This window comes from Felis catus, chromosome B4 (assembly GCF_018350175.1).
Source record: "Felis catus isolate Fca126 chromosome B4, F.catus_Fca126_mat1.0, whole genome shotgun sequence".
In the NCBI taxonomy this organism is placed as follows: domain Eukaryota; kingdom Metazoa; phylum Chordata; class Mammalia; order Carnivora; family Felidae; genus Felis; species Felis catus.
Window position 1 is genome coordinate 115019380 of NC_058374.1, and position 23686 is coordinate 115043065.

Consider the following 23686-nt stretch of genomic DNA (forward strand, 5'->3'; position numbering starts at 1 on the left):
GCACTACTTGGCATTTATCCACAGGATACAGGTGTGCTGTTTTGAAGGGACACATGCACCCCCATGTTTATAGCAGCACTATCAGCAATAGCCAAAGTATGGAAAAAGCCCAAATGTCTATTGATGGATGAATGGATAAAGAAGACGTGGTATATATGTATACACACACACACACACACACACACACACACACACACAATGGAGTATTATTCGGCAATCAAAAAGAATGCAATCTTGCCATTTACAACTATGTGGATGGGACTGGAGGGTATTATGCTAAGTGAAATTAGTCAGTCAGAGAAAGACAAAAATTGTATGACTTCACTCATATGAGGACCTTAAGAGACAAAACAGATGAACATAAGGGAAGGGGAACAAAAATAATATAAAAACAGGGAGGGGGATAAAACAGAAGAGACTCATAAATATGGAGAACAAACTGAGAGTTACTGGAGGGGTTGTGGGAGAGGGGATGGGCTAAATGGGTAAGGGGCACTAAGGAATCTACTGCTGAAATCATTGTTGCACTATATGCTAACTAATTTGGATGCAAATTTTTAAAAATAAAAAATAAAATTAAAAAAAATAACATAGGAAAATTCTCCTAGTGAAAGAAGTACCTAGAACAAGGCTTGAAATATTGTAGGCACCCAGTAAATATTTGTTTCATCAATACATGACTGGATTACTGCCAGAGAAATGAAGATTAACATTTAAAAAAATTTTTTAATGTTTATTTATTTTTGAGAAAGAGAGAGACAAGAGGCGGGGGAGGGAGAGAGAGACAGACGGAGAGCAAGCAGGGGAGGGGCAGAGAAAGACAGAAACAGAATCTGAAGCAGGCTCCAGGCTCTGAGCTGTCAGCACAGAACCTGATGTGGGGCTTGAACCCACAAACTGTGAGATCATGACCTAAGCTGAAGCCAGACACTTAACCGACTGAGCCACCCAGGTGCCCCTGAAGGTTAACACTTTTAAAAACTATAGGTAGGGTTAACACTCCTGGAAAGGCATTTTAGAGGGGGAAAAGAAGATAAAAAAAATAGATCCCCCCGCCCCCACAAAGAAAGACCACCAACAAAAAACTTGATCTTGAATCTAAGTCAATGGAAAAACCTCTCTTCTGAGACATTGTAGTGTGTTTCACTAAAATGAGATTCTGTTAACCTACTAGTTCTTGGGCAACTATTCGTGTGTGTGTGTGTGTGTGTGTGTGTGTGTGCACTAAAAATTTTTCTGAGATGTTAGTTTGAGGGACTTTTCGAATTTAAAAGAATTTAATACTTTTACCGTTTTGTTAGGTGAAGAGTTGGAAATATTTTTATCTCATTAAACAGCTTCAATTCCAAACACCCAGACAGAGCACCTGCCACATAAGCCTGTTTCCTACTCTTGTCCTCTAAGGTTAAGACTGGCAGCTGTGGGAGTTCTTGAAAGTGTGTGCCTTGTAGATTTTAGCTCATTTTGAAAAACTGGCTCATTGCCATTCTGCACTCCAGCTTGTGATATTTAAATAGGAGATTGAACTGAGCCAGATATAAAAGGGAGAGAGAGGGAGAGAGAGAAAGAGTGTGTGTGTAAGGTGACAGTGGGGAGAGGCCCCAGAAAGAAAACTAACAAAGATATATGAGTTGGAAGCCATACTCTGAGCCAAGGGCTGCACTTGTTGAGTGGAAATTGGGGGTCCACCTACAACATGAATGTTTCAAAACTAAGATCAGGACAGAAGCGTCATCAATACCCAAGGACATCCTGAGGGATATGTAAGTTTTTTTTTTTTTAAGTTGATTTATTTTGAGAGAGAGAAAGAGAGAGAATCCCAAGCAGGCTCTGCATTGTCAGCACAGAGCCCCACGCAGGGCTTGAACTCACTCACAAACTGTGAGATCAGGAGCTGGGCTGAAGTAGAATGCTTAACCGACTGAGCCACCCAGGTGCCCCTGAAGCGAAAAGCACTGTGCTTCATGGCGTGGGAAGACTCGGCTTTGTGAAGTGAAAGAAAGCGTTATAATTTTAGAAACATTCTTTGAGAAAATAATACAATTTTAGGATAGGATACTGCAACAAAGAGACACAACAGTGCTTAAGAAACATTTAAATATATCCACTAAACCCTACAACATGTATCCCCAAGCCAACTTTCCTTCAGCTAGATCCCATAATGTCTAAGGCCACTTCAAAGCTCTCTGACAGGAGGGAGATTGTGATGGAAGGAAAGTCAGAGAGCAAAGACAGAGGTCTTAACTGATCGTGGTTAAAATACCATAAATTTGCAAATGTAACAAAAACATGTGCCTTTGTGAACACGTTATTAGGGCTCCTTCTCAGGCCTTGCCAAGTTAGGGGCCTTGAAACTCAAGCTTCATTAACTTTGAGAGAAATCCTCCTCTGACCAGCCCCACCCCTCCTAGCATTTTTCTGCAGATTAAATCCGACTAAACTTAAAGGCAGCCAGTGGGATGAGTAGAAGGCAGAAATTATAGAAAGATCACAGTGGGGACTCATATTCCTCTTGCAAATATCAAGCCCTCAGACTGGGAGATGATGAAGGACACGTTAGGTCTTCGGGAAGATACATAAAGGAGTCTTTGGGCTGACAGGCCTCCAGAGGTAAGCATTAGCACAGACTGGAAAGTAAGGCTGTTTCAACCCAGTGGAGAAGAGAAAATGACCTAGGAGGGCAGGGGGTTATTTGGAGGTAAGAGAGCAAGGAGACAGTGTCTTGCCCAGATGCCTTAGTTTGGGATCTACAAGGAATACTCTCACTGGGCACTCAGTGCTGGCCTTGCAATTCCCTCCAGGCTGGCCAATGGAAAACTTGCACCAAGTTTCTCTGGAGAAGCCTACACGTAGGAAACAAAACAAAACAAAACAAAAACCAAGGTTGACTTTTGGGTGAACCTTAAATACTGGGCCGAGCCAGGCGTTGGGGGTGAGTCGTGGATGGAGGGTTGATGAAGGACGCACCTGCAACTCCAGGAATCCCGTGGCAGCCACAGCAGAAACAGGGAGAGCGTTGAGTATCTGGTGTTGGGTGGGTGGAAGTGTGGCGGGCCGGGGGTGGGAGGCAGGGAAGACCCTTGAATGAAAGATAAAAGCAGACCCTTTAGGTAAATTAAAAGTAAAATGCATGTGAGAACATTCAGAAACGGAAGGAGGCAAATTAGATACATCAGAGGGGCTGCCTAGGGGAAAGGGTTAGGAGTAAGAATCAGGGTTAAAAGAGAACCCATTGCTCACTCAGTCACTCACTCAGTCCACAATAAACAAGAGAAGACCATGAAAACAACCAAACAAACAAAACACTCCAACAGCAATGAGAGAATGTCAGGGTTTGTTTGTTGTTGTTGTTTTTTTTTTTTTTTTTTTTTTTTTTGCAAAATGAGGAGATTCCCAATAATAATGCTTGGTAGGGTGTGCGTGGAGTAGTTTCCGACTCTTGGTGGTTCCAAGATTGTGGGGCTTTAGGAAACAGGGGCTCCCTCTCATGCAGGAGAATTGAAGGGATATTTTTATTTTATTTTTATGTTTTATTTTATTTTATTTATCTGAGAGAGACAGAGAGAGAGAGAGTGCACGAGCAGGGGAGGGGCAGAGGGAGAGGGAGAGAGAGAATCTTAAGCAGGCTTCAGGCCCAGTGTGGAGCCTGATACAAGGCTTGATCTGAGGACCATGAGATCATGACCTGAATGGAAATCAAGAGTTGGACGCTTCACCAACTGAGCCACCCAGGCGTCCCTAGAAGGGATATTTTTAAAAACTACTTTGTAGTTTTTGGGAAAACAATGATAATGCTTTTGTTTTTTTAAAAAGATGCAAATAATACAGATTATTAAATGAGTTGAATCCACAGAAAGTACTTAAAAAGAATACCTGACACATAATAAGCCCTCAATAACTACTACAAAAATAACCTGAAATTCCACCACCCAGAGAGAACCACGATTATGATTTTGGTCAATGTCTTTTCTAGGAAATGTATCAATTAACTTACTTGTACATAAATGAGATCAAAGATCATTTCATGTCTAGGAATATAGACTATCCTTATGCTTTCTAAAGTCTAGTATGTATTCCATTGTACAGATGTTCTATAATTTACGTAACCTGCTCATAATCTGTGACATTGAAGATGCTTCCAATTTTTTATCACGATATGTAACATTGCTGGACCATGTACATATACCCGCCTCTTTGTACTTGTTTGAATATTCTCTTAGAGTAAGCTCCTAGAAGTGGAATAGTGGGGTCAAAGAATATGCACATTTGACATTTTAATACTGCCAAACTGCAGTACAGAAAAATTTGTTGGTGTCTGTGCCCCCAGCAGTGGTGTGTGAGTATTCTGTTATCTCTCAACAAAGGGTGCAATTCTTTTCAATCTCTGGATACCTGCTGAGTGAAAAATACCTTATTGTCAATTATATTTGCTTTTTTGTTATGAATGTGACGGTTAATTTTATGTGTCAGTGTGGCTAGGCTTTGGTGCCCAGTTTTTTTTGTCAAACCCTAGTCTAGACGCTGCTGTGAAAGCATATTTTAGAGGAGATTAACATTGAAATCAATAGCTCTTGAGTAAAGCAGACTACCCTCTGTAATGTGGTGGGCCTCATCCAATCAGTTGAAGGCCTTCAGAGGAAAAACTTGGGTCAGTTTTTCCCTGGGTCTCCAGCCTGCTGTCCTGCCCTGCATGTTTTGGACTTGCCTGTCCCCACAATGGCATGAGCCACTTCCTTAAAATAAAGTTCAATTTCTAAATATACACATATCTTGTTGGTTTTGTTTTTCTGGAGAACCCTAACTAATACAATCCGTGAAGTTGCCCACGTCAACTGTTTATTAGCCATCTGTATTTCTTTTCTCTTTTCTTCCTTCTTTTCCTTCTTTCTTTTTCTCTTCCTTCCTTCTCTTTCTTTCTTTTTCTTTCTTTCTTTCTTTCTTTCTTTCTTTCTTTTCTTTCTTTGTTTCTTTCTTTTTCTTTCTTTTCCTTCTTTCTTTCTCTTCCTTTTCTTTCCTTCTTTCTTTCTCTTCCTTCTTTCTTTCTCTTTTTTTTCTTTCTCTTTCTTCCTCCCTTCCCTCCCTCTCTCTTTTTCTTTCTTTCTTTCTTTCTTTCTTTCTTTCTTTCTTTCTTTCTTTCTTTCTTTCTTTCTCTTCCTTCCTCCTTCCTTCCCTCTCTTTCTTTCTTTTCCTTCTTTCTTTCTCTTCCTTCTTTTCTTTCTTTCTCCTTCTTTTTTCTTTCTCTTTCTTCCTTCCTCCTTCCTCCCCTCGCTCTCTTTCTCTCTTACTCTTTCTTTCTTTCTTTCTTTCTTTCTTTCTTTCTTTCTTTCTTTCTTTCTTTCTTAAAATTATCTCCTCACCCTGTGTTGGGGTCTTTTTCAGCCCCTCTGCTCATGCCTGACATGGGGCAATATGACCTAGGACCCTACCAAAGTGATGGCTTCTGCAGTATACTCCCTGATTTTTTTGACGAAGGACTTCTACAAATGATTTAATGTAAATAAATAGATTGAATAAATAAAGCCAAGTAATGGAGGATGCCGCTTCATTAAGGGAACTTACTTAAAAACCAGTTCCTCCTTCACCTATCAGTTAACAGCTGAACACAGAATTTCCTGTTGTTTTTCTTCTTTCCCCCTCATAGAGGTTGATGTCATCACAGCCACAAAGAAGAATGATTTCCTACAGCAATAGTGGATCTGTGACGGCATCGGGATTACAAAAGCTGGTAAGGAAATTTGCTATCAGTACTTATTATCAGAAATTACAAAGAAAATTAATTTTAAACTTTCTGGGAAAGGAGCTGTTCAGTGAAACTGGAAACTTTTCTGAATTTATTATATAAAGAAAGCCTATCTCCCATCTACCAGAGAAAGAATTTCCTACAACCTCAAGGGACCAAATATACAGGACTGGCGTAAGAAACAGATGGTCCTACTTTGGTAGGTTACTAATCTGTGCCAACATGGTAACTACCTTCATCTTGGATAGGCTGGTGCCCGGACTATTTTTCAAGCACCAGACCTGCCCTGAGGAAGCTTTGATATTTCCTGTTTTCGATGTCTTAGGTCAAATCTCCTAAGCAGTGTTCCCCCCTCCACCACCCCCATTAGAATGGAAGCAGGATCGGGGCTCCTGGGTGGCTCAGTCGGTTGAGCGTCCAACTCTTGACTCCAGTTCAGGTCATGATCTCACGGTTTGTGGGTTCGAGCCCCGCATCAGGATTCACACTGATGGTGTGGAGCCTGCCTGGGATTCTCCCTCTCCCTCTCTCTGCCCCTCCCCCACTGTCTGTCTCTCACGATAAGTAAACTTAAAAAGAATGGAAGCAGGATGTATTAGTTTCCTATGGCTGCTATAACAAATTATCACAAGCTCGGGTGGGGGGAGGAGGTTTAAAACAACAGAATTTATTTTCTCACAGTTTTGGAGGCCACAGGTCCCAAATCAAGGTGTCAGGAAATCACACCTGAACTATGCAAACTGGGCGGGGCAGCTGCCGCCAAGAAGAGGGATACTGTCATCAGAAGGAGGCGGACCCACGCGGCTGAGCAGGCTCATGGTGCAGAGGAAGGTGGGGAGTTCCATCTGGACGTGCCGAGTTGTGACACAGCAGGTGAGACACCTGAGAGTGATGTCCCCTGTCCGTTAAATGTGGCAGTAGGTGTATCATTTTTAATTTTAGCAAGAATACTTTCAGTGGAGCGTGGAGCAAGGGGACTGCTGAAGGGAGCTGACGAATGGATGGGAACTGAGCAAAGTCGAAGCGGGGCTGGTCAGAAGCCAGAGAACTAGGGTCTCACCATGACGACAGTGTTGCTGAGGCAGCCTTTCAGGAGGCCTAAAGCAGTAGTTCTCAAAGGCTGTAACCCAGATCAGCAGCATCAGGCAGCTGGGAATTTACTAGAAAAGCAAATTTTGAGGACCCATCCAAGACCTACTGAGTCAAAACCTCTAGGGTGGAGCCCTAAAATCTGTGTTTAACAAGCCCGCAGGTGACCCTGATGTGGGCATTCCGGCCTCCGGAGCCTGGAGGAACCAACTTTGACAGAACTACTGGTGCCGTGTGCTCAGGGAGGCGCATGTGTGTGGTAGTAACATGTTTACTCCAGCTGGGCTTGCTTGGAAGCAGGGAGCCTGGTTTGGGGTGGGGGTACATGGGGGTGCGGGGTCTAAGGGCATGAATTTTTGGAAAGCAAGGCAGTGAGGAAAAGGACGGGTTCCTTCCCAGGGCAAGGTCCCTGCAGCTGGAGTGTGAAATACACCTGTTCTGATCTTTCGAGCAGATCAGCAGCTTGACATCCTCCCACTCCAGAGCCAGCAGCTTTCTTGAAGGATGGGGCTAGTGTTCGGCTGAAGCTGTCACAGAGTGGCATTTCTCACAATATTTGAAGAGCCCCTGGGAAATGTTAACCAGAAACTCGGTTGGCTCTTTGACTTCAGTCTTTATGGTTGAAAACCTTTCTAAAATGGATCTGTCTTTTTGCCACTTTAGAGACTAGAATAACATCTAAAGTAGCAGAGTTGTGAAAGATTTATTATCTTTTACAATGCAGAGTGGGTTTAAGATGAGCGCTCTGATATTGTCACTCTCACCCTCTTGCATTTCTGATTTGTTTCTGAGAGATTGGGGTGGATGGAGTTCCTGGTGACTGCTGGGATTTGCATGTGCCCCCCACCCGACAGTGCCTATGACACACTCTGCTATATGTGTCTGCCTCTGATGTCCCCTGAACAGCTGTGCATGAAAGTCATCTGTCCAGTGGGCAGATAACAGGAAGTATGGCACAGTGTGAATGCCACGAGGGCAGGGCTGGTTAGTTCATGGTTTGACCTTTAAATCCTGGAATTATAACAGTACCCAATAAGCATGTTGAATGCATGAAAGAACATGGTTATTGTAATTGGATTGGGGATCATTTTGGAATCTATAGGTCTTAAGGTTGCCATTCTGAGCATTAGTCCTCACTATCTGGGACCATAAATATAACATGTATAGACAGGACTGGCTACATAATTTGTGGGGACCAGTGCAAAATGAAAATTTAGAGCCCCTTATTCAAAAATTATTAAGAACCTCAAGACAGGGACAGCAGAACATTAAAGCAAATACGGGGTCTTTCTGAATGTGGGCCCCCATGCTCCTGCCTGAGTCCCATGAAGTCAGACCTAAAGGTAGGAGATGGAATGAAATTTTACTAATCCTGGTAACTTCTGGAAATAGCTTTCAGAAAATTTTTGCAGAAATCCTTGAAATGACCTTTTTATGTGGTTTTCTCTTTTTTTTTTTCATGAAAGAAGAGGGCAATTTAAAGATGGAGGGTGTCTGGGGGTGCCTGGGTGGCTCAGTCGGTTAATTGTCTGACTTCAGCTCAGGTCATGATCTCGTGGTTTGTGGGTTCGAGCCCCACATTGGGCTCTGTGCTGACAGCTCAGAGCCTGGATCCTGCTTCAGATTCTGTCTCCCTCTCTCTCTGCCCCTCCCCCACCCAGTAAACGAACATTAAAAAAAAAATTTTTTTTTAATGGAGGGTGTCTGTGATAGGACTGGATTATTCTAATTCTTCTCTTCCCCCTTGGAATGTGTCCAGTCTTTGCCATGATACTCTCTCTACCTTGCCCCTCCACCCCTCACCCCCCTACTGGAGAGACCAGAGTATGTTTTCCCATCCACTGATGTTGGACTTGGCATATGGCTTGTTTTGGCCAATGGAATATATTAGCGGACATGATATGAGCAGAGACTTTAAACGTGCTCCTGTAGTTTGGCTTGACCTCTTGTCCTTCTGTCCTCTACCATGAGAACTGTCCCTGGGGTGCCTGGGTGGCTCAGTCAGTTAAGCGTCTGACTTCGGCTTAGGTCATGACCTCACGATTCATGAATTCAAGCGCTGCGTCGGGCTCTGTGCTGACAACTCAGAGCCTGGAGCCTATTTCCGATTCTGTGTCTCCCTCTCTCTCTGCCCCTCCCAGGCTTGTGCTCTGTCTCTCTCTCTGTCTCTCAAAAATAATAAATAAAAACGTTAAAGAAGAAAGAAAGAAAGAAAGAAAGAAAGAAAGAAAGAAAGAAAGAAGAAAGAAAGAAAGAAAGAAAGAACGAACGAACTGCCCTTGGGTACCTTCTGGTCCAAGGACAGTGAGAGAAATGGGAGTGGACCCAATCTCCATCTGTGGCCCGAGGCAGAGCTGCCCCAGCAGCCCCACAGACCTGTGAGGAAGAAAAAGAAATGCTTCTGGTGTGCCACAGAGACTTGTGTCATTTCTTACACAGCATTCACAGCGCAGAAGCTCCACTAATAACGTGTGCTTCAGGTGTATCCTAGCAAAAAGATATTTTATTGCAGTTTTTTAAGCTTCGGGGATGCCAAGAATGACAAAGGAGAGGCTGGAGAAGCAGTCAACATGCTGAACACTGGCGTGCATCCTGATGCTCAAAGCAAGCTGGCGAGTACCAAACGAAGTACTGAACAGTGCTAAGCTGGGTCGCATTAAAGAGATCTTATTTGAGTTGTCTTTGTTTTTTAGAGATTGTTAAGTGCCACATAGTAGCTCCCCGAAGGAGCAGCAGGAGGAAGGGGCCTCATTTTTAGGGACCCTCGTCCCATGTTTCCATAAAGTTGGGCACAGCAGCTACCGGCTCATCACCCCCAGCAGCAGGGAGGACTGTCACCGTATTTAACAGCCAGTGCAAAAGGCTCCGACCACTCAGGGAGAGGGCCCACTCTTGAGCTGTGATCAGCTCTTTGGGGGATGAGGAGGGCCTCCCTTTTCCAAGAATTCCAGTAAGGTCCCAGACCCATCCTGTGAGGCAGGGTTATTGAGCTGGACTAATGCAGAATATATGGTCCAAGAGTGAAAGAGGGAGGTCTCCTGGGGCGGGTAGAATGAGGCTCCCAGAGACACATATCTCCTAATGCTGAGGAGCCGTGAACAGGCACAGAGGAATTAAGGTGGCTGGTCAGCTCCTTCACCCAGGGAGATTGTCCAGGTAAACCCGATACAGTCAACAGGATCGTTAAGTCGACGAACCAGTGCGAGAAGAGGACTTGGCCTGACAGGTTGCTGGCTTTGAAGGTGGAGGAACCCAGCCATGAGCCTAGGAATGTGAGCGTCTCTAGAAACTGGAAAAGACAAAGGAAGAGATTGTCCCTGAGGGCCTCCTAGAGAAATTCAGCCCTGATGATACCTTGCCTTTTAGCTCAGCGCGACCTGTTTTGGACAACTGACCTCCAGAACTGTAAGGTAATAAATTTGCGTGGTTTTCAGCCACTAAGTTAACGGTCACTTATTATGGCAATGACAGAAAACCAATATATTCCCCAATAGAAAACCAGAATGCTCTTAGCAAAATGAGAGGAAAATGCTAGCAGGCAAACAAAGAGGCCAGAGAAGATGTATAGTGGAGACTGGGTCTCCAGTATGTCTTGGTCTGTGGCTCTCTGGATCTTTCCCAGGGGAGACGGCAGAAACCATACTTTACAAAGTGGTATCTGTAGTGGCGTGCACCTGTTCCACAAAGCCGAAGCTCACAGCACCTGTGAGCAAGAGCACACCCTAAGAGCACAGCCTAAGAGTATTACCTACAAAGGCACTCTACAAAGACTTGAAACCTAGTTCCTTCACTTACCAGCTGGGTAACCCAAGGCAAGTTGCTTAACTTCTCTGTGCCTCATAAAAAGAGGATGATAAATATCAATCTGATTGAGTTTTTATGAGGATTGATGTCAATACATATAACTAAGCATCATCGTTGGCATACAACTGAGACTCGAACGTTGTTGGCTGCTGTTACAACTAACGCTACGAGGCAGTATGTGTAATGATTTGTAAATCCTTGGGTCTGGAGCCAGGATTTGTAGGGTCAAAGTTGGCTCTGTCAGTTAGAATTTCTATGCTTGGGCAAGTCCTTTAACATCTATCAGGCCCAGTTTTCTCATGTGCAAAATGATGATATTAAAGTTACCTACCGGGTTGCCTGGCTTGCTCAGTTGGTAGCACGTGTGACCCTTGATCTGGGGTTGTGAGTTTGAGCCCCATGTTGGGTGTAGAGATTACTTAAAAATAAAATCTTTAGGGATGACTGGGTGGCTCAGTCGGTTAGGCATCCGACTTTAGCTCAGGTCATGATAAATCAGTTGGTGAGTCCGAGCCCCGAGTTGGGCTCTGTGCTGACAGCTCAGAGCCTGGAGCCTGCATCAGATGCTGTGTCTCCCTCTCTCTCTGCCCCTCCCCTGCTCATGCTCATGCTCATGCTCATGCTCATGCTCTGTCTCTCTCTCTCTCAAAAATAAACATTAAAAACTAAAATAACAAAAACAAAAACAAAATAAAATAAAAAATCTTTTAAAGAATATTATAAAGTGACTGGGGGAATATAAACACTGAGAAATATATAATAAAGAATATTATAAAGTGACTGGGGGAATATAAACACTGAGAAAATATCTCAGTGGATATTTGATGATATTAATGGTGAGATAATGGTAAGATGGTTATGTTTTTTAAAAAGCTCTTAGGTGTATAAAAATATATCAGATGGAATTTTAAAAAATTTGTTTAATATTGATTTTTGAGAGAGAGAGAAAGATAGAGTGTGAGCAGGGGAGGGGCAGAGAGAGAGGGAGACAGAATCTGAAGCAGCTCCAGGCTCTGAGCTGTTGGCACAGAACCCGGCACAGGGCTCGAACTCACAAACCACGAGATCATGACCTGAGCTGCAGTCAGATGCTTAACCGACAGAGCCTCCCAGGCGTCCCTGGAATTTTTTTTTTTAAACAAGAAAACAGGGGCACCTGGGTGACTCGGTCGGTTAAGTGTCCGACTCTTGATTTCGGCTCAGGTCATGATCTCACAGTTGTGGGATGGAGCCCCGTGTCAGGCTTTGCTCTGACAGCAGCGAGTCTGCTTGGGATTCTCTGTCTCCCCATCTCTCTCTGCCACCTCTCTCTCTCTCAAAATAAATAAGCATTAAAAAATGAAAATAAAATTGCCTCGCTCATAGAGCTGTGTTGGGGCATTAATCAATGAATACATGTGAAGTCCTAGAACAATGCCTGACAGATCCAATCAGTGTTATCTATCCTAATTACTGTTACCAGTAGTACAGGGTCACATAACTCTGGATGCTTAATAACAAGCAATCACCACCACAAAATCAGTGGCACCTCACGGGATCACGGAGACCTTCTAGGTTGGAAGAGCTGTGGTCCCCACACTGTGGAAGTTATTGGAGCAACAACACCTCTCTTTTTAGGAGGTCAAAACGTCATGGCAGTGCCTGGGTGAGATGCACATATAATATATAAAAAGAAAGGAAAGTGGAAAAGTTAGTTTTCAGAAACACACCGCACAAAAAGACTTGTAAACAGGATACGAAGGGAGCCCACCTGCTTTCCTTTCTTCTCTCCTCTGCCAATTATACAGGGTTGTACTTGTCTGTTGCTTTTGATTTGGTGTTTTTACACTTTGTCACATAGTAAGAACATTAGGTTAAGGAACCTTGTCATTTTCCTATTCAAAGCAGTTCACTCAATAATACCAAGCATTCCCACTTTGGTAGATAATGGCAAGAAGTAAGACAGCCCGTTAGTAAACAAGCAAATCATTTCATGGCAACAGCTGATTTGATCAAAACATTCTGGTTCTCCCTCGTCTGAACCCACGCAAGGAATGAACCAATCCAACTGGAAAAAAATATTTGTTTTATCTTTGCCACATGTATTTACTCTTAGGGACTATTTAACTTGATAGGGCAGAGAAGTTGGAAGGAACAAAAATACTCGAGGCACTGAACAGCCTTGGTGGGCTATCTCCGGCACCAGGCAGAAAGGGCCTGGAGGTATCGCCATGGGGGTCTGTTCTTGAGCAGTTTCTTGAAATCCTTTGCCCTCATCTTCACAGGGGAGACCTGAGCTGTTGTTCATATGCTAAGTTTTGGGGGTGGGGTGCAGAATGGGAATTAACATGACTTCAAAATATGAAAGAAGTCATTCCACAAAATTCTCTGACAATTGGATATGTGTAAGGCATTGTGAAGATGTTACAGGAAGGCAAAGGTAAACTAGATATGGGTTAGATCTCAAGGGATGCCCAGTCAAAAATGTCACATAAACGACACACATATATCCGTGAGGAGTAGAAACCCACAGGTGCAGGGCTGTGTGCGTGCGTGCTTTATTGACAAAGGGCTCAAGGGTGAAACCTTTGAGGATGCGAGTGAAGCAGGACAAGGCAGGGGAGAAGCTAGGCAGAGGTGGGTACCGCCTCGGCTGGATCCCACAAGGTGCCCGTGACATAATAAAAAGTATATATCTGACACAGAACTCCTAAAACCCTTAGAAATGATTCTCTTTTGTTTGCTAATGAGGTGAGTTCTGGGGAGGGGGGCGCGCCTAGATAGCTTCAGGATGGGAGCTGCTCCACAGAAAAAAATAGCCACATGATTAGAAGGTTAGAACTTTCAGCCCTGCGTCCCCACCTCCGGGAGGGCATAGGGACGGGAGATCGAGGACAATCACCAATGGCTAGTGATTGAATCAGTTGTGCCCACAGAATAAAACCTCCACAAAACCCCTAAGCCGTGAGGTCTGGGGAGCTTTTGGGGGTGGTGAACACGTCTACGTGCTGGAAGGGTGGCACACCCTTAACCTAAGAAGCTCCCGCTCTTGGAAGCCTTTCAGATCTCCCCCTATGTACGTCTTCACCTGGCTGTTCATTTTTATCCTTTATAATAAACTGTAATAGTAAGTAGAGCGCTTTCTGAATTTCTATGATGAATTGTTCTAGCAAATTATCGAAACTGGGTGGGGGGCCTCGTGGGAAGCCTTGAATCTGTAGTCCGTTAGACAGAAGTGCTGGCCACTTGGGGACCCCATTTGTGGTTGGCATCTGAAGTGGGGTCTGTCTTGTGGGACTGAGCCCTTTAACTTGTAGGATCGCATGCTAACTAACTCCAGATAGATAGCGTTAGAACTGAACTAAATTGCTGGACACCCAATAGGTGTTGGAGAATTGCTTGGTGTCAGGAAAAACCACGTTTGGTGTCAGAAAACACCACACAGTACCACAAAGGTGTTGCAGCTTGAGGTAAGGCGGTTGAACTTCCATGCCCTGCATCAGCTAGCCATTGGCTATGGGCTGCCCAGAGGGTAGAATACTCTCCCGAATGTTGCTGGGCAAGTTGGCTCCCATGGGTCAAGGGCGACTCTGCAAGGGAAGGGTGCAGCTGTAAGCCTGTGGCAGCCGTTACTTGCAGTAGCCATGGGCCGGTACACCTGCCGGTGAAGGGAATGGACAGCACACAACAGCGCTGATTACAAAGTTGCATTTGGAGGAAGATAGGAAAGTGTTGGTGGAAGTTGCCAGGAGATGTGAGTTGATCCACTGAAATCAGTAGGAGGCTGTTGTTCAAATGGTAGCTCTTCCCCCACAAAAGTAAAAGAGATTGCTTGGAAAAATCATCAGGAAGCTCCTGCCTGAAGATTCCAATAAGATATAAGGTGATTATATTACCCAGGGTTCACCAGACAAATAATACCAATAGGAGATGCTAATACGCACACACACACACACACACACACACACACACACACATGCACACGTATATATTGATATAATTATGGAGGCTGAGAAGTTCCACTATCTCTTGCCTATAAGCTGGAGAACTAGGAAAGCCAGTGGTATATTTCAGTTCAAGGCCAACGGCCTGAGGAAGGGGGTTGGGGTATGTGATGGTCTAAGTTCCAGCCTGAGCTGAGAACCAGGAGCATGACGCCTGAGGGCAGGAGTAGATGGATGTCCCAGCTCAGGCAGAGAACAAATTCTCCCTTCCTCTGCTTTTCTGTTCTTATTCAGGCCCTTGATAGATTGGACAATGCCCACCCACATGGGGGAGGGTGATCTTCACTCACTCTACCCATACTAGTCCTTTCCAGAAACACTCTCACAGACATACCAGGAAATGTTTTAGCAGGTATCTGGGCGTTTCTCTGCCCAGTCATGTCAACATGTGAGATCAGCCGTCATAGTGACGCAATGGAAAAGTGTTTAGGGCAGAATTGACGTGCTGGGCGTTTAAATATAACACCTAGGAGTGTCTGAGGAAGAACACTTGGAGGGCTCCTAGAACTAAAAATAGAGTCAAAAATGAAGTTTAAAATGAAGTCCTGGTTTAGGGGGTGAGACTACCATCCTGCTGCTTTTTAGAAAGCTAAGATAAAAACAAACACATAACTATGTATTGAGCACATACTATTTGTCAAATGCTGTGACTATTTGGCTCCAGCTTTACAATTTATAAAGAAAGCACTTTCACATATACAGTCTTGTTTACCTCCCACAACAGTCTTATGAGGGAGAATGATCTCCATTTTAGAAATGAGGAAACTGAGATGCATAGAAGTTAAATAACTTGCTTATGGTCCTTGGTCCTTGAGTGGGGCTTGGGCTCTGGGAGTTATTCAGAGAAGGACAGATACAGCCCTGGGAATGGAGTTCCGGTTCTCCATGCCACCGTCTCCTGTTCCTTCAGGACTTAGTGGAGACCTGCCACTTTCCTTTTATCTAGATCAGGTTCTGACTTCCAGAAGCATAAGACTGCAGCATGGGGGCGCCCAGAAAAGACGCTTCCATGCGAAGTGAACAACCTCACCAGGGGCACCTCCATTATTCACAGTGGTGTGTCCTCGCCTCAGGAGGTGTCCGGGAAAGTCACATAAGATGCACACAAGAGAGGGCCACTAGAAGGAGGGGTGAGATGGGGTGTGGAGTCATTTTACGGGGAAGTGGAAGGTCACAGGTCACAGGTCGGCACACGGCGAGATACATCAGTAAGGGGAATTCTAGGGTTGTGTCTAGACATTGGCTCCTGGAAATAAAGTGAATCATAAATAAGAATCTTTCTGGAGCTGTTCTGAGAGGCAGGAACCCCTCCTTCATGGCCTTAAAGCAGCTTTGCTGGAGTGTGTTTTTACCGCCGTGTCCCTGCCCCTAAGCCCGGTGTAGGTACGCAATGTTTATGAGAGTTTACCTGGTCCGCCCTCTCTTCTCTGCCAGATATGAGCTGCCAGCTCAAGCACAACCTCCTCACCTCAATCAATTCTGCAAACATTTATGGAACATCTTTTCTCTGGTGGGCACCTTGTTAGGACTTATGGGAAATGCCAAGGTGAAATGCCCAGATCAACACGGACAAGCGTCACGGGGGAACACTTGCTCGTCCCAAGCGTGACCTCTGGCCCTGCTTTCCCGGTCCTTTTGGTGTAACATCCCCCACCAAGTCAGGAACTTTAGTGTGACCCCCCCCCCGCCAAAGTCACTTTCTCTGGCACCCCTCACACTCAACCAATGTCCAAGGCTCATTGGGGTGCTGCCCCTAATTCCGTTGTCTCCAAGTATCCCAAGTGAGGGGGCTGATCATCTGTCAAGGGGTGATTTCAACAACCACGTCCGTCCATCTCGCTTTGCCCTCATCAAATTCAGCTTTCCCACCATGACCATCAGAGTGACCCCCGCAACATGTAAATCCAGATGCATGTCCCCCTGGGTGGAAACCAGTCTCCACAGCATCTTGCTCTATCTGCATTCCACTCGCAGAACTATCAGGAGCTAAGAACAAATGTGTGTAAACCACTTCAGCCTATCTGGGAGAATGTAAGAGTGCTATTTTTGTTTTTTGATGTATTTTTATCTTTTAAGATCGAGATATAATTGGGGCACCTGGGTGGCTCAGTCGGCCGCGTGTCTGACTTCGGCCCAGGTCACGATCCCGTGCTTTGTGGGTTCGAGTCCCGTGTCGGGCTCTGTGCTGACAGCTCAGAGCCTAGAGCCTGCTTCCGATTCTGTGTCTCCCTCTCTCTCTGCCTGCCCCCCACTATGTCTCTCTATCTCCCCAAAATAAATAAACGTTAAAAAATTATTTAAAATCGAGACATAATTAACATCTAACATTGTGTAAGTTTAGGATATATAACATGTTGATTTGATACGTTTATAGATGACAACATGATTATCACCCCATCCCATAACATTATTTCTTTCTTATGATTATAACACTTAAGATCTAGTGAGAGTGCTAATTTTTAAAAATGTTTATTTATTTATTTTGAGAAAGAGAGAGCACAAGCAGGGGAGGGGCAGAGAGAGGGGGAGAGAGAATCCCAAGCAGGCTTTACACCATCAGTGCAGAGCCTGACCCGGGACTCCCATCTCGTGAACCAGGAGATCATGACCCGAGCCAAAATCAAAAGCTGCAAGCTTACGTGACTGAGCCACCCAGGTGCCCCAAGAGTGCTATTTTTAAACCTGTTTTTGTACTGAAGGTAAGTCAGTATCTTTTCTTACCTGTAATTTCACTGACCCTGAACTATTTTCCTTCTTGAATAATCTGAATTAAGGTGGAGGGTGAGCATGTGCCTAGACCTTTCAGTTGTGGGAATTAAAAAAAAAATCACCCTTACCTCTCTTATTTGTCTTTCTAGGGTGAGGACTGTACAAATGCCAAAATGTGGGTTAGAGGGAAGGAAGGTTATTCAGTGATGGAATCTTCCATGTACACTGACTTCTTAGACTGCACGATACAAGATTTCAGCTTTTCCCCTTTCTTTGTTCTTCTCCAAGTTAGTTATTTTTTAGTTTTACCTTTCTAAGAGTCAGATTTACTGGGGAATAATTTACGGAAAAGAAAATTTACCCCTTTAAGAGTATATCGTTCAGTGAGTTCTGTCCATTGTATACAGTCGTGTAATTGCTGCCTGAATCAAAACGTAAAACCTTTCTACCAACTCCAAAAGCCTCCTCGTGCTCCTCCACAGTCAGTCTCCTCACCCACCCCCATTTCCTGGCAACATCTAATCTGTTTTCCAGAAAGGCACGTCAATGGACTTCTATAATATGTAGCCTTTTGTGTCTAGCTTCTCATACTTCACATACTGCTTCCGGACGAATTCATAGTGTTGTATGTGTCCGTAGTTTGCTTTTTTTTTTTTTTTTAATTGTTGACTATTATTGTCCTATGGTCTGGATATAGTATGATTTTTTAATCTATTTACCGGCTGGTGAACATTTGGGCTGCTTCCAGTCTTTAGCTAGTATGAAGACGTTGTTACAAACATTCATGTACAGGCCTTTGTGCGGACATACGAAATCATTTCTCTTGCATAAATACCTGGGGTGGTAGTACCAACCACAGGGAGTGCATGTTTGATTTTATAAGAAACCACTAAGCTATTTTATTTTTATTTTTAAAGGTTATTTATTTTGAGAGAGAGAGAGACAGAGACAGAGACACACAGAGAGAACAAGTGGGAGAAAGGCAGAGAGAGAGAGAGAGAGAGAGAGAGAGAGAGAGAGAGAGAGAGAATCCCAAGCAGGCTCCATGCTGCCAGCGCACAGCCCCACTTGGGGCTCGATCTCATGAACCATGAGATCATGACCTGAGCTGAAATCAAGAGGCAGATGCTTAACTGACAGAGCCACCCAGGCACCCCACCACTCAACTGTTTTCAAGTGGTTTTACCATGTTCCGTTCTCACCAGCAATGTGAGAGTTGCAGTTGCTTCATATGCCTGCCAGAGTTTGATAATGCCAATCTTTAAAATTTTCGGCATGCTAGTGGGTGTGCAGTGGTATTTTATCATGTTTTCACTTAGATTTCTCTAAATTCAAATTAGCATCTTTTAATGAATTGATTGGTCATTTATATACACTCTGTGATGAAAAGTGTCTGTTTAAATATTTTGACGACTTTTTAGTTGGACTTTTATATTCTAACCAAGCTGTGAAGGTTTTTTATAAGTATTCTAGATACAAGTTCCTTATCAGATATAGAATTTTCTAATAATTTTCCAAGTCTGTGGCTTTTAAGATTTTTGTCAACATTATCTTTTTTTTTTGTAACAGCTTTATTGAGATATATTCACATAACATTATCTTTCGAAGAGCAGAAAGTTTTCATTTTGATGTCAAGTCCAATGTATCAATATTTTCTTATGGTTTGTGATGTGTGTGTCCTGTGTAAGAAACCTTTGCCTGACCCAGCAGCACTATCAACAATAGCCAAAGGATGGAGAGAGCCCAAATGTCCATCGATGGATGAATGGATAAATAAAATGTGGTATACACACACACACACACACACACACACACACACACACACACACACACAATGGAGTATTATTTGGCAATCAAAATGAATGAAATCTTGCCATTTGCAACTAACTATGTGGATGGAACTAGAGGGTATTATGCTAAGCAAAATTAGTCAGAGAAAGACAAAAATCATATGATTTCACTCATATGAGAACTTTAAGACACAGAACAGATGAACATAAGGGAAGGGAAGCAAAAATAATATAAAAGGGAAGGGAAGCAAAAATAATATAAAAACAGGGAGGGGGACAAAACATAAGAGACTCTTAAATATGGAGAACAGAGGGTTACTGGAGGGGTTGTGGGAAGGGGGATGGGCTAAATGGGTAAGGGGCATTCAGGAATCTACTCCTGAAATCATTGTTGCACTATATGCCAACTAACCTGGATGTAAATTAAAAAATAAATAAATTATTCTAAAAAAAAAAAAAAGAAATCGTTTGCCTGACCCAAGGTAACAAGATTTTCTCCTTTGTTTTCTCAGAAGTTTTATAGTTTTGTCTCTTATATTTGATTTAAAGTTAATGTTTGTGTGTGGTATGAAGTAAGGGTCAAGATTCGGTTTTTTGGTGTATGGACGTCCAATTGTTTCAGCACCATTTGTTGAAAAACTATCCTTTCTTCATTGAATTACCTGGGCAGTTTTGTCTAAAATCAGTTGACTACATTTTGGTGGATCTATTTCTGGACTCTCTAGTCTGTTCCCTTGATCTGTATTTTTGTCTTTAGACCAGTATTACTCTGTCTTGATTACTATAGCTTTAGAATAAAAATTCAAATCAGATAACGTGACTCCTCCAGCTTTGTTATTCTTTTTCTAGAATAATCTAGAATAATTTCTAGGTCCTTTGCATTTCCAAATACATTTTATTTCTTTATTTTTTGGCAAAATTCATTTTTATTAATAAAAAATAAACACTTATTCCAGTGTCAGTTGTTATACTTGAAGTGCTAATAAAAAAAAATTTAAAATAATCACTCCATCATCCTGTTTTGACTAAGACAATGAAGCTGTGGCTTACGAAAAAAGTATTCAGCACCATTTGCTCATAGGCCTTTCAGAATTTATTCTTAAAGTTTCTGGAACTTTCCTGTCTGTAAAGAACAGGAATTACTGAGCTACAAGAGGCAGCCTCTCTGGGACAACCAAAGAGAAGTTAAGCAATCATCGTAAAAGGAATCCGTGTACATTTAGCACAGTAAACTTGGACAGTACAACGATCCCCTTCCCTCTAGCTCAGGAGGGATGTGCTTCTAAGCACTGGAGTATGAAGAGGTAGACTGTTATTTGCTGTCAGAATTAGTTAATAACAGTAAATCTCTGGCACGGATGCTACTGGTCCTTAACATCCTGTGATTTTAGGAAATTCTGTAAATAGTTTGGATTTGATTCAGTTTATTCAGAAAATAAACCTGTTGAATAAGGTTCACTACTCTGCCAAAGCATCGCTGGTTTAGTATCCTTATAAAATATATATAATATGTGCAGGTGAATCATAGTCTTAAAGCATATTTAGGAGTGCCTGGTGGCTCAGTTGGTTAAGTGGGTAAGCGTCTGATTTCAGCTCAGGTCATGATCTCACAGCTTGTGAGTTCAAGCCCTGGGTCAGGCTCTGCACTGACAGCTCAGAGCCTGGAGCCTGTTTCAGATTCTGTCTCTCTCCCCACCACCCCCCCGTGTCTCCCCTGCTTGTGATTTCTCTCTCTCTCTCAAAAAAATAAACATTAAAAGAATAAAGTATACATATTCAAACCAAAATCTATGTCAACAAAATGCCTATAATTAAAAGCACTTGATGGAACGAAATACAAAGTTATGACAAGGGAGACTTACTCTCACTAAGCTGTGTTGCTTAGAGAAGTTACAAAAGGATGTGCCCTTAAAGCCATTCGAAGACGTGTAAGGAGACAGCCTCTCCTCATTCTTTACCATAGGATTCCAACCGAGGATGGGCCAGAAATTAGCATTTTTAAATATTTCAGAAAAGTCCACCGAAGTGTTAAGACTTTTAAGAATGTCTCCCTATCTTTCTGTATTTGTGAGCAGTAGTGCTCATCAGCACTTCCTAACAGTGCAAAGGCAAAGGCAAGTGCATATATTCACTCAGATGTTAGAAGAATGGGAGGTGAACTGTTAGGGCCATCCTTAGCTGGAGCTTCTGTGGGTTTTTTACTATATGCTGATCACCAGTGAGTCAGGTGAACTTTTGTGAGAGAATAGTGTTTGGTGGCCAAGACTTCTTTTGGGCATTTCTTTCTAAGTGGAATACACAGCAGGTAAGGGAGTAGGGGAGGTAATACAGGGAATCTACTCTTTGCAGCTCAGAAGGAGTTGAGGAAGCCCATACAGGCAGTCAGGAAGCCCAGGGGATCCCCTAGCTGTGGATAATGGCTAACGTGGTCATCCAGAATCGACACTGTGGTGTTTTCCTGTACAGCTCCAAAAACTCTGGATAAGGGATTTATGGGATCCAATGGTCCATAGATAAAATGAATGGGGACAGTTAGAGAAGCCAGAGCTCCCATCCAGCATCTTCTAAACGTCTTCCTCAGGTTGATGTACTGTAAAAGACTGTCGATAACTAAGCTTCCATCATTGTGTCAGATCCCTGCCCACATGTCCCATGGCTCACTCTTAGAGAGGCGGGTGTACAGCCTAAAGACTGGGATGAGACCTCAAGAGAATACAAAGAAGTTCATCAATCGTGTGAGGATGGGTGACATCATGCCTCCATCTTTGAGAAACTTTTGGAGAAGGAGAGGACGGTAAGTCTCAGGAAATATACCTTCCATTTGACAGATAGAGACTCCTTATGGTAAGCCTACCAGATCGATTCTGCCTGAACCTACAAAGCAGCTCCTGAGCAACGATATCTCCATAATCATGAGACAAAAGGTTGATCCTGTGGTTCTGGAACCCCAGGTACCACGAAAGTGCCTCCACAATTCTGGCCTGCTCAAACATGGAATAGTAATGTGGTCTCAATTTGTTACTGAAGCCAAAGCCCACGAAATCAAGGGCAATCACTTGATGAAACCTTAGGGTTTCCCAAATCCTCTACTAATCATAGCTGCAATGTTAGAAGGCCATGTAAAAGCACAACTATCTCAGGACTTCCAACCACACCAGAAGAGTCTTGGTAGAAGATGCGCAATCCCTTGTAGGCGAAAAATTTGCCTGACAACTTCCAGGAGTAAAGAGCAGGAGAAAGCTGGGGGTGGGGGGTAGGGGGCGGGGGAGGGGTGGGATATGCAGACAGGCTGTGAGCAAGGGCACAGCCAATAGCCCAACCTGAACCCACCACTCCCTCATCCTCATCAGGTGAGACCGAGACTACAAGGCTCCATGTTTGGGGGAAACGGTTGCGCATGTGTTCCAAATACATTTTAGAATCAGTTTGTTGATTTTTACAACACAAGGAGAAAGGCTGTTGAGATTTTGTTTAACAACATTGACCTTCCCATCCATGAGCATGGTCTGTCTCTTCATTTAATTTTCCTTAACTTTTCTCAGCAAAATTTTCTTTTACATGTACAGCTCTTGCATATATTTTATTAACTTTATTAATATTTCATGTTTTTAAATCTATTGTAGGTGGTATTACTAACATTTTCAATTTCCAGTAGTTTGTTACTGGTAATTAGTAAAACTTATTTTTTGTATTGATCTTGTATCCCGAAACCTAGCTAAACTCACATATTTGTTGTAGTAACTGTTTTTGTTTTTGATTCCTTACAATTTTCTATGTAGAGATTATGCTGTTTGTAACTAAAGACATTTTTGTTTCTTCCTTTACGATCTATATACTTTTATTTATTTTCTTGTCTTAAGGCACAGGCCAGTACCTCCAATACAATGGTGAAAAGAAGTTGTAAAAATGGACATTCTTGCTTTCTTCCCAATCTTAGTGGGGGAGCCTTCAATCTTTCACCATTACAATGATGTTGGCTGTGGTTGTTGTTGTTGTTGTTGTTGTTGTTGCTGTTGTTTTGTAGGTAAGGTTTGTCAGATTGAGGAAGTTCCCTTCTATTCCTAGTTTGCTGAAATTTTTTTTATGATGGATGAATGTTGAATTTTATAAATGATTTTTTTACATGTATTAAGACATGATTTTACTCTTTTAGTCTGTTGAGATTGTGAATTACCAACTGACTGTGAATGTTGAACCAACCTCGCCTTCCTGGAATATATCCAAGTGGGTCATTCATATATCATCCTCTTTATGTATTTCTGGATTCAATTTGCCATTATTTTGTGATTGTGCTTTTGAGAAATATTGGTCTATAGTTTTCTTTTCTGTATTATCTGTTTTTTTGTTTTGTTTTGTTTTGTTTTGTTTTATATCTAGAACATTCTGGCCTCCTAGAATGAGTTGTGAAATATTCCCACTTTTATTTTGGGGGGAAAATTTAACAAAGAATAGGTGTTATTTCTTAAGTGTTTGGTGAAATTCACCAGTGAAGCTTTCTGAATCTGGAATCTATTTCTTTATAACAATAGGGTTATACAGATTACCCATTTCTTTTGGGTAGGGTTTGGTGT

The 23686-nt window shown here is 42.9% G+C and overlaps 1 long non-coding RNA gene and 1 pseudogene across 1 annotated transcript; one reads left to right on the forward strand and one right to left on the reverse strand.

Annotated features, from left to right (window-relative positions):
• Positions 1 to 897: 897 nt before the first annotated feature.
• On the forward strand, positions 898 to 8432 carry LOC109501721. Its single transcript, XR_002159964.3, has 3 exons — positions 898 to 2610; positions 5642 to 5725; positions 6422 to 8432. It is a non-coding gene; the product is annotated as an uncharacterized LOC109501721 (long non-coding RNA).
• Positions 8433 to 20907: 12475 nt separating this feature from the next.
• LOC101080721 lies at positions 20908 to 22561 on the reverse strand (annotated as a pseudogene).
• Positions 22562 to 23686: the final 1125 nt, after the last annotated feature.